At 44.1% G+C, this 8,239-nt stretch overlaps 1 protein-coding gene across 2 annotated transcripts in view; it reads left to right on the top strand.

The window, feature by feature from the left end:
• Positions 1 to 243: 243 nt before the first annotated feature.
• The window catches only part of SMAD2 (SMAD family member 2), a 48,239-nt gene continuing 40,243 nt past the window's right edge, over positions 244 to 8,239 (top strand). For both annotated transcript variants that reach the window (XM_058043643.1, XM_058043644.1), the window contains exon 1: positions 244 to 360. The gene's annotated coding sequence lies outside the window, so the exon portion shown is untranslated. The remainder of the gene's footprint in view (positions 361 to 8,239) is intronic.

Below are 8,239 nucleotides of genomic sequence, written 5' to 3'. Positions count from 1 at the left end.
GCGCTGCGACCTCGACCCGCCTCCCTTCGCCTCACGCCTGTTTCTTTCACTCCCCTTCCCTTGTCTTTTTTTTTTTTTTAACGCTGAGGACATTCCATTGGTGATCCTGTCTGCCAGTCAGACCCTTAGACCAATAGCAGTGCGGCTCTTTAAAGAAAAGATAAATGAGGCCAATGGGCGGCCTCCCCGCCCAGCGGCGGGGGCGGGGCGGCTCGGGGGGCGGGTCCTCAGAGGAGGTAACGCTGAGGGAAGAGGCGGCGGCCGCACAGCACTCGGGGAGACGGAGGAGGATAAGGAAGGGGAGAGGAGGAAGAAGGAGGGGAAGGAGCTGTGGCTCTCGGCGGATCCTGGTGGCTCCCGGTAGGTGCTGGTGGGTGCCGGGCCCGGGGTCCTGCCCCATGGGCAGGGTCGCTCCGCCGGCGCTGTGCGGGCCGTGAGGAACCGTCCGGGCCTGGTCCCGGCGGGGCCGGGGGCGCCTCCCTACGCCCTCGCCCTTTTTGTTGTGGTGGGACCCGGGCTTGGTTATCCCGCTCCCGCCGGCATTACCCCCGGGCTGTGGTGGGAGGGCCGCGCTGTGCCGCCCGTTTGTGTGTGTGTGTGTGTGTGTGTGTGTGTGTGTGTGGGTGAGGGGAGGGAGGAATAAAGAAGTTGTGCCGCTCCCTCTCTCCCCCGCTCCCTCCCTTCGTGCCCGGTGTGTTTTCCTTGCAGGGGTCCGCAGAATATGCCGAGCTGGAAGGGGCCCGCGAGGATCATCGCGTCCAGCTCTTAGCGCTGCTCAGGACACCCCTCTGTGCCTCCTGGACGTGCAGTCAGGGTTAAGTGTGCGAAACTCCGTGGAGTTTTGGAGGGGCAAGTTAGGAGCGGTGTGGGGTGAGGGGTTGTGTTTGGAGCTAGGAGTTTGTGTTTGGGATGGCGAGGCCTCGCCTCACCCTTTTGTCTGTCCCTTCTCCTTGTCTGCAGAGCCGCGGGTGTAAAATACACACAGCCCACGTGAGGCAGGACTCGAGATTTTATTCACTGGTTTAATTCACGCCTTTAATGCTGCAGCAACCTGCGTGTTGTCAGAGGGCAGGGGTAGGTGGGATACTGGGGAGAAATTCCTCCCTGTGAGAGTGGTGAGGTGCTGACACGGGCTGCCCAGAGGAGCTGTGGCAGCTCCATCCCTGGGTGTTGTTTGTAAACAAACACAACCTCGTAATGTCTCATCTGTCTCCATAAGTGCACGGGGGAAGCTCTGTCGTGATAAGGGCAAGTGGTTGGTGTTGTTGCTGCAGAGTTGAGGAGTTCCTGTTTGTAGGGTTTTTTGTTTTGTTTTTTTACATTTTGTGGAGAGTGGAAGGGAAGAGAAGTGCAATGCAGCGTGGTCTTTTAGTGTTCACTCTGGGGAAATAAAAGAACGGAAAAAAGCGTGTGAATGAGTGAAGAGCCCTTGTGATGATTGTGGAGAGCTGTGTAACAGCTAGGCTGCAGGCTGGTCTTGTGTCTCCTTGGTTGTCCATCACAGTTTATGACTGAGAAAAACCCAACACGTGTGTTGTGCTCTTTTCAAATGCTTGTGAGTGGGATAGCATTAGGAAAAAGTTTGTTTACTGGGCTTGCCAAAACAAGTATCTCCAAAAACCTGCAGCCTGTGTGTGTTGTGTGTGGAGCTCATGCTGTCACAGTCCAGGGGTGCAAAGGGTTTAGATTCCATTGGCAGCGAGAGGTTTGTAATAACAGCTTGTTAGGAGACCGCAGGTAACAGCAGGTTTGTCTCTTCTCGAGTGCTCTGTCTTAGCCTGGAGAGCTGTGCTTCCAAAGGGATTCATGGCATTGCTGCTGTGGGGGCTGGCCTCTGCACCGAGGGACTGATTAGCGCTGCTCTGTTCTCCAGGCTGGAAAAGAAACACCCTCTGGCTGAGGTGAGGGGCCAGCAGCAGAGCGAGGTTGCTTGTTTAGATTTTCTCATGCTTTGCCGAGGTGTCGGTGCGTGAGTGGGCTGTTTGTGTGCCCCTTCTGAGGCACAGCTTTCAAACTTCTAACGTTTACAAGCTCCGGTGAATTCGGGGGGGATGAGAGGGTGGGTAAAGGAGGTGTCTGTGAAGTCCCTTCCCCCCTTTGCTTAGCACTGTCGTGATGAAAGATAACATTAGTTACAAATGCCTTGAAGAAGTGGAAGGGGAGGTTCTTGTTTAAGGTGGTTTCCACTTGAAGATGAGTCTGAGCATATGTTGAGCAGCATCTTGGGGTGTTGAAAAGAGTAACCTGGCAGCTGGTTGTTGTTGTGCAGTTGTGTGGGTCAGAGACACAGTCAACAAAAGGGGTGTAAGTGTTTGAGGATCCATTTTTTAAATTGAGGAGGCTGGATGTGCATGACAGAACCTTGGAGAAGGATTCATCAGCTTTCCTGAGGTTTTGTTTAACAATAAAAGAAACAGGACAATTGAAGCAATTGAAAAAATGAGGTTCAAGATTTGGTCTCTGAACTGTTCTCTTGTTTCCTTCCACCCAGCAGCTAGATTGACCAACAAAATCAAATACCCTGGAACTGCACAGTGAATCTCCAAATGAAAGGCTCTCCTCCTCCATCTTCCTGTTCCACTTGATCTTTCAGAAGTCTTGAGCACCAGTTGATATAATTGAGTTTATTGGAGCTCAAAAAAAACCTCCCTGCTACTGAGGGCAACTTTAAAAAACAAACCTTGTTTCCATCTCTCTAATCCCTTTCCCACAAAAGTACTGGGAGAACAGGCTTTGTAGTATGTTCTGGGCGACAATGAATCTGAGCTCTGCTTGAGACTGAAGCAAATTCCTAAGTTTTGTTTGTATAAAGAACAGTACGCAAAGTTTTAATTATTATAAAAAGTATTCCAGAGTTTTCAAATGTATTCAGTGCTGCCTTAATGGTTGTGCATGTAAATGCCCTGTAATTGAAAGCATCCATTTATGGGCCTGACTTGCTAAGTGAGCTGTAAATTCTGCTTTTCAGATTGGATTTAATGACTTTTATCATAAAGCCATAAACTGGTTGTGAACTGTGCCGAGAGGCAAACAATACCTAAGCTTACTTTGCCAAAATATTTGTAATTGTTGATTTGTTAAACTGAATTGCTGCAGGTCATGCGATGGGATTAGGTTTTTGTAATAGAATGGAGAGTACAGGCAGCCCTGTGCTCAATACTCTCTGGGCTAGAAGAAATTGGCCACTGCAGAAAACCTTCCTAAACATTCCTCTCCACTTGCAGTAACAGCAACTCCATTGCAAACATTGCAGCCTTCATTCCCGATGACTTTTTACTCTGATTATGTGTTTGACAGCCACAGTGTGAAGAAAGACCAAGCAGAGACCCCAAGAGGGGAGCTCCAGAGTCTCCCATCAGTTTAGTCTGGGGCTTGAGCTTGGTTTAAAACCCTGGAGCAAGAGGAGATTAACATCAGATAGATATATAACATAATGGAACCCTGCTTATCAAGGGGGTGGGGGCTGGCTTGTCTGAGGAGCACTAGGCCTCTATTGAAAGTGAACTTGCTTTAACTAATTGTTAAATGCAGTTGTTTGGGCTTTAACAAAGTGGAGGAGCTGCTAAGCTATAAACTGAAACAGGTACCTAGGTAACTGATAGCAGCTCTGTGAATATTCCTGTCAAATTTAGCCCAGGAATATTTATTTTCTAAAATAATGAAGCTGACACTTGCCTGTTGCACATGGAAAATTTTAGTTAAAATTAATGAGGTGAGAAGGGCTTAAACTGCTGTGTTTTGGAGTGCTTAGTCACAGCTTTTCTGGGGCTGTTAATGTCCTTTGAGTTTCAAGAAGCAGTACTCTGATGTTGTTCATAATATTGAATAAGTGGAGGAATTTTGCATCTTTGTAGAGACAGGTGGATTGGCCAGCTACAGTTGTGGAAGTTTTCCTCTACTGCAATTTTAAGAGAGTTGCTAAAATACATTGGGCCCTCCAGTAGTTTAATCAAAGGTCAATAAAATTAGCAACTCTTCCTTCTCATGCAGGCAATTTTAGTGTGCCAGGAGTGCATGTGTTAGATGGAGTGCTAATTTTTTAATAGCAACACATCTTTTCATTACTGCATTGGCTACAATTTGAGGTAGCCCGTAGTAATTGAAGAAAAATCCAGCTTCCCAAGCTTTTTTAAGATCATTATCATGCTTGTTTAGCTCTATGAGAAATTTGAGTTTTCTCATTTGATTCATAAACAGACTTCATGGAGTGGGTGAGATACACAGTCATGATAGGTGAGTAACTGTGTTTTCAGTGAGTATAGTTATGTAGAATTTCAAGATGCATTGCAATACTAGAGTGTGGTAAACTTAAAAATATGTGTGAATTGAGTCTCTGTATAGGCATGTTTCAATTTCTCACTCTAAAGCTGGCCCAGAGGAGGAAATTCCTTTGCTCCCTCCTTCCCTCACAAGTGTCATGCCTTGAACTTCATCAGCCTGTACCAAAACAGAACCAGGACCTTGATCTTGCTGGCCAGAGCTCCTTGGGATGGGAGCTCTCCAGAGCTGCCTCCCCTACTGAGCTGATTGTTGAAAACCTAAACTGGAGTCTGAGGGCATTGCTCAGTGGGGCTGAACTCCCAAAAGAATCCCTAACAGCCAAACCCCAGTAAGGGAATACTGCCCTGCTCTGACCTGAGTGTGAATGAATGAGCAGTAGGAATGAGCACTGTACCACTTTCTCTGGTGGTGGTTCTTCAGAAGGGTATCACAAAACCAGATGTCTGTTTGTAGGAAATGAAAGAGTTAGCCCTTCTGGAATCCTGAAAGGCAGTTTTTTGAGGAGTGGTGGGGGCAATAGATGCCCCTTGTCCTTTCCACTGAGTGATTTAAGCTAGAGCGTATCTCAAATGTAAAAGATTGACTTTGATTTTAGTTTGAAGTTCATACTGAATTCAGGTGCACATTGTGCGCTTGGTGAAATTGATAAAGAATCTTTTCCAGATTCCAGGATTAATGAAAAAAACATTGCCTTTTAAAAAATCCCAAAAATGGGACTAAAATAGGGAGGAAATGAGCTTGTAGACTTTCTCTCAAATACCACAAATTATTTTCCTCGATCTTCTTTCCTCGGGAGCTTAACTTCTGTCCTCTTTATTTCAGAAGAGCTCTTGCAAATGAAATTCTTCTAAGCCAGAATACTTCTAGTAAAACCAGGAGAGATCAGATTTCTTTATTTCAAGTTTAAGATGAATAAGCAGACTGATATGAAATATGTTGCATAAGGCTTTAGAATAAATTAGCCAGAAATCACTTGATATTTTTGGTAGCACCAGTGTGTTTATAGTATGTTCCAGACACTCAGGAAAGGAAAATTTCCCTTGAAGATTTCAGTGTGCTAGTATGCTGCCCTTAAGGTTTTCTTCATCTTTTGTGCTTAGTTATTGCTGGGATCATGGGCTTAATATTTAATACTTGTTCCAGAGAACCACAGTAGAATGGAATAATAGTAGACATGACTCAAACTTTGACTTTAGGAGTTGCCAACTATGACACTGTTTGACCAACTATAGAAACATGTGTGCATCAGGGAGGACAGATACGCTGCGGGGGCAGAGATGAAACAAATACCACCAAAGTTAGGCAATTTGTAGCTCTTCCAGTCTTAATCTGTTGGGAGTAACAGCACATGGCTCTCTGTGTTCCAGCAATCTAAAGGAACTTTTGTACCTTTCTGGGTAACAGTGAGTACTCCCTTGAGTATCCCTAGCTGCAGTTTGAAGGCACATTCTGGAGATGGACCGGGATGGAAAAAGCTGAAATGGAAGTTTTATGCTGACTTGGTACTACTAGTTCAACTACAGTTGAGCTTGGGAAGGGATCCTGAAAATCTCTCTGCAGTTACTCAGAGAGTCCCTGAATCTTGGTGTCCTGTAGTGGATATTGGAGGTAGTGCACAGGAAGGAAATAAAGATCAAATTTGGGCCATGCCATTGGGCCTCAGCAGAAGGGAGCAAAGGGGTCATGGTGCAAAGAGTCAGTGATGGTGAAGCACATCTGAGCTCCTTTTAAAAGCAAAAGCTGTGAGTACTCAGTTTTTTGAGGAGGTTGGCTCTAAACTACGAGGGAATCACAAAGAAACACTTCAAGTAAGAGGGGATGTTACATATATAGCATGTAGTTAATCTGAGGCCATTTTAGCAATGTGGAAATGTTTCTTGCAGCATTGGTAAAGATTGTGTTCTATGTGCATTTGGGGAAAAAACATGTTTTATTATTTTTTTTAGTGGATGAAGAATGTGTACCAGGCAAAAATCTAGAGGAATGTTTCTAGCAAGAGGCAAGTGTCAGCAGTGGCAGTGTATGCAATTACTGTTCTTTAAAAGATCAAAGCTTCTTCTATTACTGTATCCATTTGAAGGTAAAAGTTATAATTGATGAATAGAAATGGGATTTGCTGGTCAAAAATGAGCTTTAACAGTGACTCCTAAACCCATTGATGTAAACAAGGTGTTTCTGATACCATCTGGGTGGGTACATTTGGAATGATCAATGCAGGTCTAGGGATCCTTATGTTTGTTTGAGCTCCTGACAGATGTTCTGCAGCAGACACGTGCATCCTGCCTTCTATCTCCAGTTCCTCATGAGGTGTAAATTTCTGTCTTTATGCTTTATATTTAAATTATAATGTTGAGAGCTTTAGGATAATATGACAAAATGAATAAATGCAAAGATAACGTTAGGCTGATACAATATTTTTCTGTGGTCCTTGGATTAGTCCTTATACAGTGTCTTCAAGTACTTGAAATTAATTTAATGGAAGAAGTAAAGCTTTCAGGCTTGGTCTCTGTCCAGGGGAACATCCCAAACTGCGTGAGCTGTGTTCAGACAGTTTCTTTGTGAGGAGAGGCTGAGAGCCCTCTTATTTGAGGGAGGAACGTGATTCTCGTGTACAGAGTCGTGAAGCTTGCACGCCAGATGAATGCAAGTAGTCAGCAAAGTTTTCAGTAGTAGAACAAGAGTGACTTTCTGAAACTAGGAAGGGAATGAATTAAATTACTAGAAGTAGTTTTTCTAACAGTGGGCACTTAAATACTGGTGCAGTCTGCCACAACAGGTTGTGAAGGCATGTTTAAAAGGTGGTTAGATGGATTTGTGGGACAGCAAGTCCATAAATTGCTTCTGGTGGGAGAAAGTAGCGATGTAGCCTTCAATTTTGTAACAGTTTAAATTGCTGAAGGATTATGAGGAGAGTGGACTGCAGAAAACAGGTTCACATGCTTTCCTTGAATAGCATGTCCTTTTGCCACCTTGGGAGCCATTGTAGCACTGGGCTGGCTGCACCATGGCTGCATTTTCACTGCAAAATCTCCTTTTATCCAAATTGCTCATAATTCAGCCCACTCGTGCCTTGCAGTTTGCACTGTCTTCTCTAGGCTTGGAGCAGAGTGCCTTTTTTCATAAATTAAGCTGGTTGAAGTACTCCCATGTGAGTACTCACCACAATAGGCTGAAGTGTTAAGCTGAATGAAGTCCCTGTCCTACTTGTGTCACATTCTCTCTGCTCACCCTTTGAAAGATACAGGGTCGCTACTGGAATAACTTACTGAAATTCTTATTGATAACTCCTGGCAAATCACTGACATGGTAAAACAATAGCTAGAAGGAAGAAGTTAGTTTAAGCCTCCCAGACTCCTAGTCTGCAGCTGTGATGTACGTTGTGTTTTTGTTAAATAGCTGCAAAGTTGCAAAAAAATCATTGTTAGAAAGGCCTCTTTAAGTATGTCTCCTGGTGTTTTGGGGTTTTTTACAGTTGATTTTCATGGAGGTAACATATCAGTTTTTTGCTTTCTGACATCTTCTGCAGAAGCTGCATGAGCCCAATCTGTAAGGCAACTGTATAAAATAAAATGTAGTATCTAGAAATTTCTGACTAGTTAGGTCTGAGCTTACTTCATTTGGAAATGTAAAAAGAGATTTTTAAAAAAAATTATTTTCCTCCGAGTATGTCAAAATAATGTGAAAGTTCAAATGAAATATATGGAATTTCTAAATTCTTTTGTGCTCCAGGATTTAAGTTAATCAATGTGTATTTGAAGGAGAAAGGCAAATCTTTATTAAAGAAACACCAAACCATCAGAGAACACAGAAAATTTTATTTCATTATTAGGGGAGAGAATACTTCAAAATTGAGCACCTCATCACAGGAAGTATTAAAAGCTGAAAAATTGGATAAAAGCATTGAGACTGTTTGGAGGGCCTGGAAGAATAGGCTCCAAAAGAGGCTACTTACTGCCTT

The sequence above is a fragment of the Melospiza georgiana genome, chromosome Z, assembly GCF_028018845.1.
Source record: "Melospiza georgiana isolate bMelGeo1 chromosome Z, bMelGeo1.pri, whole genome shotgun sequence".
In the NCBI taxonomy this organism is placed as follows: Eukaryota; Metazoa; Chordata; class Aves; order Passeriformes; family Passerellidae; genus Melospiza; species Melospiza georgiana.
The sequence above is the reverse complement of the archived record's forward strand: the minus strand, read 5'-3'. Positions and strand labels throughout refer to the sequence as shown.